Consider the following 11,168-nt stretch of genomic DNA (forward strand, 5'->3'; position numbering starts at 1 on the left):
AACAACAACAATAGCAACAACAACAACAACAGCAACAACAACAACCGCAACAACAATACCCCCCACCTAAAAAAAAAATTAAAAGATAATAAAACGGACTTCGGTGTAAGTTTGACGCTACACAGATACCACAACCTACTAACGTAGAACAGTACCAGACACACGTACTTTGCTTTTTCAGTCTATTAGTTTTCAATGTTGCAATCTCAATGTAATCAAGTCCCCTCTCACTTGCCAATTCACATACACAAGATCTCTTTTTCATACTCTCCCTCACATATTCTGTCCCTTTCAGTTTGATATCTCTGGCATTCTTTCCTGCAGTGAAGTCGTTTCTCCATTATCCCACATTCGGGACAATTTTTAACAACAATCTTCCAAATTTTGATACTTTCTTTTATTTTTCAAACTCCTAAATATGCTTCAAAAGTTCTGGAAAATAAGGTGGTTGAAAAGGTTAATACACATTAATAATAATAATAATAATAATAATAATAATAATAATAATAATAATAATAATAATAATAATAATAATAATAGCATTTATATAGCGCATATCCATGCTCAAGATCATGTTCTATGCGCTTTACAACTATCATTACCCCAGCAGACCCTCTGAGAACACCCAGATATTTTCTCGGCTTCCGTGGAAGTATACAGTGCAAGCTGCGGATTTCACGCGCTCAAACATTATCAAATGACAAGATCGTTCACTGTCTATAGCCAGGTACCCATTTCCACCTGGGTGAAGTGAGGAAAATTTGGGCAAAGTGCCTTTCCCAAGGACACAAGGTCGGGCCCCTGACGGAATTCGAATCCCCGATCTTACGGTTGCGAGTCCAAGAGCCTAACCACTAGGCCACTGACACCACATAGGCTCTCTCGCCTTTGTTCGAGTCATGGCAAATGAAACTACCGCAGAGGAGGCTTTATGTGAGGAGCACGGCTTGAAGGTTGAATCCACTTGGTATAGTACAGGGTTAGCAATAGCAGTGTTTTTGGTTGTCGCCTCGTAAAAATCCACTCTAAAGCCCCTGATTTTCATTTGAACTCAAAACAACACTCATAACTCTCACAAACACAAGCACATTCAAGATAAAAAAAAAAAAAATTCAATAATTAAGTGAGCCTCCCTATTTACCCCCCGAGAACCAGTTTCACCTATGAGTATAAGTCTATATTAAAATTTCATTAAAATATGATACAGGACTGTAGTCAGCACAGTTAGAAGTTGAGTTATGCCCCTTGAAATCCACAAAAGAACCCTGCTCACCTAAGAACCCTCTTTTTCTGCCTTCGGATGATCAGGTTCTTAGGCACAGGATCCGTATATTAGAAGAAGAAGAAGAAGAGAAAGAAGAAGAAAAAGAAGAAGAAGAAGAGAAGAAGAAGAAGAAGAAGAAGAAGAAGAAGAAGAAGAAGAAGAAGAAGAAGAAGAAGAAGAAGAAGAAGAAGAAGAAGAAGAAGAAGAAGAAGAAGAAGAAGATATTGTTGCTAGAGGAGAGAAGAGAGGAGACGACTGCAATATTTTACTTTCTAGTTGGAGAGTTTTGTGACCCTGAGTGGCTTGAGATCGAACACAACTTATGGATGCAAGGTAGGTGGAAACGTGTCTGTGTTGAGGGTATTTTGTTTGTTTTTTAATAATAATAATAATAATAATAATAATAATAATAATAATAATAATAATAATAATAATAATAATAATAATAATAATAATAATAATAATAATAATAATATATAACATTTATATAGCGCATTTCCAAAAAAGTAGCTCAATGCGCTTTACATTGGAATACCTATTTTCCAAAAACCTTACTTACTACTTCCTTTCTTCTCATGCAATATATATTAATGCACACACACACACACACACACACACACACACACACACACACACACACGCGCGCGCGCGCGCGCGCACACACACACAGAGAGAGAGAGAGAGAGAGAGAGAGAGAGAGAGAGAGAGAGAGAGAGAGAGAGAGAGAGAGAGAGAGAGAGAGAGAGAGAGAGAGAGAGAGAGAATTTTCATTCAGACATAGGAACAGAACAACTATAATGAAAAATAACATTAAAAGCTTATGAAGGATAGGCCTGTAGGAACAGAAAATGTTTAAGATGTCTTACAAACCTATCAAGTGTTTTTATTTGTCTTAGTTTCATGGGTAATCTGTTCCACATAAATGGACCAAGATATGAGAACGATCTCTCTCCATATGATTTGTCTGATTTTACAGGTGTCACAAGTAGGGTGTTATCGTTTGATAATCTTAGGTTAGCATTGTCTGTTAAATTTTGTATTGTTTTTATTGACCTATTGATTTTCTTTTGCTTGTTTATGAGATCCTCCTCCTCCTCGTTCTTCTCTCCAATTTTTCCTCGGCACTACCTCCATTGTACCTTTCACGGGCACAACTGAAAGTGTAAGATTTCTTCATCGATATATTCCTCTCTTTTGACCACTTTGCACAGAAGAAGCAAAATATACGACTCCAAGAACCAACATGATTAAATATAGATACTACAAACTTTGTTCATTAACGAGAGACATTTGGAGTTGATATACCAAAACACCAACCTACAGAGGTTCAGCATGAACACATAAATGCACTCATAACATTCATACACAATGAAACACAAACAACGATGCACAATTCACTCACACAAGCGAACCCAAACAGCCTGTGTGTATGCCAAAGACAAGAATCGATCCGATCAAGATTCAGAGCTTATTGGTCAGCAGAATTACTTTATAGCCTGCGTTGAAAATATGTTTCCCTTTTTTAGGTTTCTTGTTCCCTCCATTTTTTCTTATCCTTTCGTCTGTTGGGTCTCGGATTATGTACAAGTGGAAAAACCATGTATACCCTGTACAAATTGAAGACAGACTTTCGTCAAATCTTCATTTGATATATAAATCAGGAATATATTGCGTCTGGGCCATTTTGTGTTTTTTGTGTTTTTTGTGTGCTTTTCTGAAAACTGGGATCGTCCAGATTATCATGCATTTTAGATTTTTCAATTATCTTATTTAGAAGATGATATTATTACATTTGACGTAGCAAAATGCCAACGTGTGCGTTAGTTTTTGTATTGTTAAGCCCGTGAGGATTCATGTGTATATTTTTGTTTCTTTTTTTTTTTTACCGTTCTGCCTAGTATGTTTAATCTGTGTTGTTATACACAAACTATCGAGATTTTTTTTCTTTCACAGTGTATTTTTAAAAAAATCAATTTATTTTCTTCATACAGATTTTGCCAATATCAAGTAATTCATCTGACCTGGCCCAAATACAGAAAGAGCTTCAGAAAAACTCAACGAATTACATCTTTACTACGCTTCCTGAAAATTGTAAGTTAAATACTGTGTGTATGTGTGTGTGTGTGTGTGTGTGTGTGTGTGAGTGTGTGTGTGTGCGTGTGTGAGTGTTTGTGTGTGTGTGTGTGTGTGTGCGTGCGTGCGGGCGCCTGCGCTATGTGACACATACACACATATCTATCTATCTATCTATCTATCTATCTATCTATCTATCTATCTATCTATCTATTCACCTTTTGTTTACCGACTTATTTATTTATATTATTCACATTATATTCATTATCTTACTTTTCCTGTTTAACACTTCGCTGCAAAAGACACAGGAGTGCTGCCTACTTCAGACCCGATCACCGTTCACGTCACCACTTCGTCCAACTCCCCATTATCAGGTAAGTAAGGTATGGTCTAGGTTCAACACCTCGATCAATTGAAAGAATCAAAAGACTATTTAAGAACCAAAACTTCCACCCAATCATCTGCTATTATTATTTTCAGCAGGACAAGCCGAGAATATTAGTAAAAACTCTCCCGACAAGCCAAGAGAGAGAGAGAGAGAGAGAGAGAGAGAGCTGCTATTATTATTTTCAGCAGGACAAGCCGAGAATATTAGTAAAAACTCTCCCGACAAGCCAAGTTACCTACCCCCTGAAAACCCCCCAACAAAAACCACCACCGCCAACGACAACAACAACAATAACAAAACAACAATAGCAACAACAATAACAAAAACAACAACAGCACCACCCCCAAAAAACAACAACAACAACAACAACAACAACAACACACAAAACAAACAACAACAACAAAAAATCCCACCAACAACAACCCAAAAACAACCAACCAACCAACCAAACAAAGCTACAAAAACAGAAACATACATAACAACAGCTTCTGTGTTATGAAGCTTCTCAGGATGGACTACCTAAAATATTATTCCCGCGGGCCTTGAGTTTGACACCTGTGCTTTAGAAGCTGTAAACGATTTCAGGGATAGTCCTGTTTGTTGACACAGACAGTTGCATCGGAATCCGTCAGGCTTAAATTTGAGGCTCACATGTAGATGAAATTCTGATTACTTTCCGGTTATTTGATCTATAGTAGTAGTAGTAGTAGTAGTAGTAGTAGTAGTAGTAGTAGTAGTAGTAGTATAATATTTAATACATACTGTTTCTATTAGTACTATTGTTACCATTATCATTACTATACCCTAGATCCGTCCATACTGGCTGTGGCCATCGTTGTGCCTCTGCTGACGATCCTGCTGTTGTCGTTGATGCTGTTGCTGCTGTATCGCTGTTGCATGCGACGGAGAAGGAAGACTCCAACTATAGCCTTTATCGACAGCTCTGAGTACAGACCCTACTCCTTGTACATTCCTGGGAAGAGGTACGCAAGTTTTTCTGTCCCTTTTGACCCCCCCCTTTAAAAAAAAAGGAAAAGAGATTAAAAGCAGTGTTTACCAACCTCAAGTCGCTTCCTCAGAATGACAAAGTGTTCTGTCTGCTCAGTACCTAGTTTTGAGAACTTTGACGTCAAAGATTTTGATTGTGAGTTTCAAATCCTATCAAGCTTTTTCGAATGCAATTCTTTGGATATCTTTATAACGACTCCGAATAATCTTAAATAAAAGTTTGAAAAAGCAGATGGAACATTAATTTGGTTTCAGACCTCATGGTTGTAGAAACTCAAAACAGCAAAAAATGTGAGATAGGACTTTGTAATTTTGAGGTAACGAAGTATTATTAAATAAAATTTTAATGCCCTGCTTGGGAATATTTGTAGGTGGGTGGTACAAACATGTTGTCCCTTTAATTCTTTGAGGATGTAGCGGAGATATGAGTCCGATCAGCAGCAAACGAAGGGTAATGTTGCGGTACATTTCGAACCTTCAAACAAAAATCAGATGGAAACACGAACTTGCTTATTTTATAGAATGCATGTTGCTGCTTGCTCTTTAATATCGTTCAAATGAAGAAAACAGAAATGAGCAATCTGTATAAGTAAACGAGTTATGCTTCTTTTTTTGTCGTGTTCTCAAACGTTGCCAATTGAACAAAAAAATGCAAATGTGACAGTTTAGAACAGTGTCGAGCATTTTGAAGAAGATTTATAACAATTTTCATTTTTCTATTCGTCCTTTTTCCCATCTACCACCTCTTCCTCCTCCTCCCCATCCACCACTTCCTCCTCTTTCTCCCCATCCTCTTTTCTATCCTTCACCTCCTTCTCCTCACCAATTTCTCATGTCTTTCTTTGAAGTCTGAACGAGTCCCGGCCCGAACAATGTCCTCCAGTAGCGGATGAGTGGGAGCTGCCTCTGTCTTGTGTCAAGTTTGGACCCACCCTGGGCGCAGGGGCTTTCGGGAAGGTTGTCAAAGGACGAGTCACCCGCGCCATGCTCTCTCACAGGTCACATGCAACTTAAGTTTTTTAAAATAATATTGTCAATTTACACACTTTATTTTTTCTGATCCCTGTTAATTTGACAGTAGTCCATTCTGAGAATTTTAACAACAGGAAACCTCACTCCACTCGTAAACAGGCCTATCCTTGCGGTATCGAGGGGGAGTAGATTATCTCTTTGTCTTGTTTGTTGTATCAGATGTTGCTTATTTAATGTTGTTCTCGACTAATGACTCATCTATCCATCTTTTTCTGGACCTGCCACTTCCTCAGTTTTTTGTCTGTCTGTTTTGAATTCATCAATGCACAAGCAGAAAACGCGCAGATGAGCACCTTCGTGAACCGTGTTCTTGTGGCTTGCTGATCGGTCAGAAATATTGTGGGAGCCAAAGACGCTTTCTGAGAAAAAGACCACTCACCACCTGCATAGTGGAGTAATGTTAGTTTTCGTTTTCACATACATGCCCTTATCTGGAAAGCGATTGTAAAATGTGTTTTCTTACGTTTCAAGACCATAGAATAGATACAGAAAGTGTGACAAGTTGGTTTTTTTTACCGGCGTCTTTGGTGTAGTAGCTAGGCGCTTGGCTGTCACACAGCGACCCTTGTTCGATTCCCGAAAGTTTGAGGGTGGGGGGGGGGGGGTTCTTATCGAGTATCTTGGTTTGTCTGCTGGGATGTTGTATTCCTCTCAGCTTGGGATGGCCCTGACATGTCTTCTAAAAGATAAAACCGTGTCAAATGTGGTGTAAAGACACGTACTTGAACGAAGAAACCCAACAGGTTTTGTTACAAATCTTTATTCATAGCGTGTTTTTATTGTGGCTAGTCCCGAAGGGAGCGTTGCCGGGAGGCGAGTGTATTCATCTTTACCATAGAATTGTATTATACTATTCCAGACGGTGCACTCTGACGTAATTCTTGTTAATTGTGGAGCGCACCACGTGACTTAGATTTTGGAGCCAAATGAAGGGCAAAAAGTGGGGGGGGGGGGAGTTCTCATGCACACCAAACTATAGTGAGAATGGTGTTTTCCTCTTCCTTTGGGCACCCATGGTAAGCACGTTTAGTGTCAAAGTTTTAAAAAATATAAAGCAAAGAGCGGTTCTCAATTCAGTTCATAGTCTAGGGTATTTTAATTCATGTCTATTGTCAACATTTACTAAGGTTATTACTTTTTCTTGGGGAAATTCTCTTATATGTTTCAAGCAGCGCTTGTTAATTACTTAAATAGGGCAGTTTTTGCAGAGCGTCTTCTTGAGTGTTTTGGGGACCGGATTCCGCGAACGATACAGAGGGTTATTGTTGTCATTGCAATACTTTTACGGTCCCTTTGACACACTTTGAGATCATTCAAGAGAGCGATGACTTCATCATTGGCTACCCCGGCCAACATGAACTGAATGTGACACAACATTCCTGCAGACTGGAAATACTCAATAAACATCCCTATTCTGAAATCGAACTCTTGTCTTCTTCTTACGACTGCAAGACTCTAACTGTCACATGACAGATGGCAAAAGGTTTGGGTAAAACATAATGAAATGCATGTATGCTAGATTCAACAGAATCCGCAAAAACTAGACTTGATCAAAATCATTTGGACTCAAGCCAGAAAGGCATGAATACATTCCAAAAAATATGAAATCTACCCTTGAAGTAATTAAAAGCAAAGACGCCAGAGGGTATAGATTTTTGAGTTCCTCAACGCTCCTATTTTGAGAAAGTTTAGTTTCAGTAAGAGTTTAACGATACTTGCAACATATTTGGTTCATATAAGTACCGAAGATAAGAGGTGTTAGAGAATAACGTACAAAGAAAAGAAGGAGGAGAGGTAAGTACGATAGATATTTGACAGCAAAGAAGGGCCAAACTATACCAGAGAAGCCACCAACCACCCACAAGGAAGTTTCGTATTCTTTCACAGGGGTCTACCCTCGCATGTCGCCGAGACAGGGGCGGAGACCAAGGAAGGAGACAGACTCCACGCCACTGTGGCTATCAAAATGTTACAAGGTCAGTGCAATGTATTTCGTTTACATCACTTTTTGCAGGTACGATGATTCTAATATGCTGTACTCAAGTGTAATTACTTTATTATTAGTGTACTGGTCATGAGTTTACCGCTTTTCTAGAACCAGAGAGCTGTTTTGGAAGGCAGAACTCTTGGTCATAAGAGACCTGGGTTGAATTCTTATACACTTCAAATAGTGTGACAAGAGCAATCTTCTATCTGCCAGGGCGTATTCCATACAACCCATGTTGAACAAAATACAACTGTTTACGCAGTCCATTTCTTTGTGCCTGGTTTAGTTTTTGTTTTAGTAGAGGTTTTATGGAGCTCGCAACTGCATAAAGTCATATGAGCGCCAATGGGTGGATGTCAACAGAGAAGTCCTTACATGGGATCAGACTTATTCTGTTCACCTCTCTAGCTTCAACAGCACAAAATCTGCTTCGACTATCAAGGCACCCCGGAAATAGCGGGTCAGAAGAGTGACAAACATACAAAAGAAGTAGAAAATGACGATAGTAAAGATTAGGAAAGAAAAAGCAGCAGTTCCCTGTTGTAGTTCTGGCACAGTTATGAGCATGACATTGTTGGATCAGCGCATTTACAATTCTACTGTGCATTAGAACGAGAAATGTCGCCTCTTTGGAAATGGCCTAAAGACACTTCAGTCAGTGGCACCGCCCTGGGGGGGGGGGGGGGTCTTTGTGCCTGGGGTTTAAGAAGAAGAATATCCTTTACAATAAAGTGCAAGCGAAAGTCTGATGTTTCCATAAGTTGGCGGTATAAATGTATCATGTCGCTTCACTCGTCTCTTGACTTGCGTCTTAAGGGGGAGCTGATAGCAGAAGATGTCGAGATTTTCTCTCCATGCCTCTCTTTCCGTCTGTTGTCCCGTCGACATACATACTTTCATACAACCAAACATACACTCACTGACTGGCATATTGTTATCTCAGAATTTTACAATGTATTTCGTTTACATGACTTTTTGCGGGTACGAATTTTTGCTACCAACTCCCAACCCTCTTTGTTCTTGTGTGACAGATGACTGTGGCTGCCAGTATCGTCAAGACTTCCTCAAGGAGATCCAGCTGATGAAGCGAGTGGGTTATCACGAACATGTTGTCAGCATGTTGGGGTGTTGCACTCTCAGGGACCCTGTGTGTTTGGTGGTGGAGCATCTCGAAATGGGGGACTTGCTCGATTATCTCAAATCTCTGAGACACCAGCTCGCCGAGGTCAGTATTTAATGACCTCATGGGAAAAAGGGCATTAGTTATATAAAAAATATAAAGGACTACTGTCTTTCTTTCATATGTTTATATTGGCGACTGTCGTTCTTTCCATGAAAAATTGTTTTAGATATGCCACTAGTATGTTTGTTTGTTTGAGGAAACAGAAGCACATCAATATAATTGTGGTCTTTTAGTGTTGGGAAAAAGTAAGACAGACAGACAGACAGAAACAACCGATGGGAAAGTAGAGACGTATGACCGACCAGTGATGCCCTTCAACCACCTGCCACTGGTACGTGACTACTGCAGTTTATGATAAAAATAGTATTGAGGAACCAAAATGACCAAGCCCAACAATAAATCAAAAGTGACAGAGGCAAACGTTTAAAATTGTAACAACTGTTTGTGTTTCGTTAATAAAATGTAGTTTTCTTTGATCAATTGGTAATAGAGGGGCTCATTGACTAAATCTTTTGTCCCTTGTGTTGGTAATAAATACGGAAAAATGACAAAAACAACTTAAGAGTTGTAAACAAAGAGACTCACCGATAACGAATGCCGGTCACAAGCTAAAAACAGTCAACATATGGGGTTCGAAGTTTTATTCAAAAGGCAGTTTAGGCCATTTCGAAGGTAGTCATCGTGTGTCCCTGTTTATGGACAGCAGAGTGAGAAAACAGCTGTTTGTGAAGGCTCTCAGACAAGGAAAATATTCATGGGTACTACGGACTCCTAAAATTCAATCACATTACTGCACTTCACATCAGAGCATCGTTCTCTGCATCACTTTCTATCAAATTCGTCCTTTTCTAGTCTCTTTATTCCACATCACATTAATTACATCACTGTGTTTTTTTTCATATCACATCACCATCCGTTCACTTCTCTTCAAGATAGGATAGATAGATAGATTAGATAGATAGATAGATAGATAGATAGATAGATAGATAGATAGATAGATAGATAGATAGATAGATAGATAGATAGAGAGAAAGATAGAGAGATAGATAGTGCGCAATGTATATCAAAGGCCCAGTAGCAGCGCCTATAGAGCCACCAGACAGAGAGAGAGAGAGAGAGAGAGAGAGAGAGAGAGAGAGAGAGAGAGAGAGAGAGAGAGAGAGAGACTGAGAGAGTGAGTGAGAGAGAGAGAAAGAGAGACAGACAGACAGACAGACAGACAGACAGACAGACAGACAGACAGACAGACAGACAGATTATGAGCAAGCAGCATAATTTTCTTTCAGATTTATGGTGATAGGTTTTCCTTTTTCTTCGATCCACAGGAATCCAGGACACCTTCGAAGTACGTGAATAGTACCATAGAGATTCTCAAGCCTACAGATTTGCTTAGTTTCGCTCAACAGATCTCACAGGGCATGGTAAGTGTCGCTTGATCTTTGAAGTTGTTTGTATAATACACAGAAAACACACACACACAAATACACACATATAAACCACACGCACACATAATATCATATATTATATCCTAATTAAACGTCCATCTCCGATAGGACTGAGCCAAATGGGTTGAGAACCTAGAAAACTCCACTCAACGACCTGAGTTCAAGAACGATGCCTGGTACTTTCATTTACCTTTGGCACTTGCAAGCGTGCGTGAATATTCATGGCTGTTTACAAACTCTTGTTTCCTCGCAATTTCAGATGTTCCTGAGTGAGAAAGGATTCGTACATCGGGATTTGGCAGCTCGTAATGTTCTTGTAGGAGCAAATAAGGTATGTCTATGAGTTCTGTAGACTTCACACGAGAATTTTCGAATGTCCAGAATGTTAATTGTAAAACAGACACAACATGCTATTTTTTAAAGTTTATTTTTACGATCTGCGTCGTTCAACGAAGCTACGTATCACGTTTTTCTAGGGTCCTTCTAGTCTGCTGGTAGCGCGTTCAAACAGTAACCAATGGGCTCTGGGTTCGATTCTTGGGTGGCTGGATAGAATGTTATACTCCCTGGAATGGGGCTTTTTGCCTTATTTCCTTCATACTGCTCAGCAGTTTTTGGAAGCACGACAATCGGTAAAGACGTATTATTTGTAAATTACGATAGATGAATACACTCAAAAGGGTGACTGAAACTCTGATTTGATATCATATTACATGTACTTAAAATCAGAAAAAAAATCAAGTCTCCCTTTACTTTTGTTTTTTTTCTTATCGTGTATACGCAACAAT

The sequence above is a fragment of the Aplysia californica genome, unplaced genomic scaffold (genome assembly GCF_000002075.1).
Source record: "Aplysia californica isolate F4 #8 unplaced genomic scaffold, AplCal3.0 scaffold00862, whole genome shotgun sequence".
NCBI classification, from domain to species: Eukaryota; Metazoa; Mollusca; class Gastropoda; order Aplysiida; family Aplysiidae; genus Aplysia; species Aplysia californica.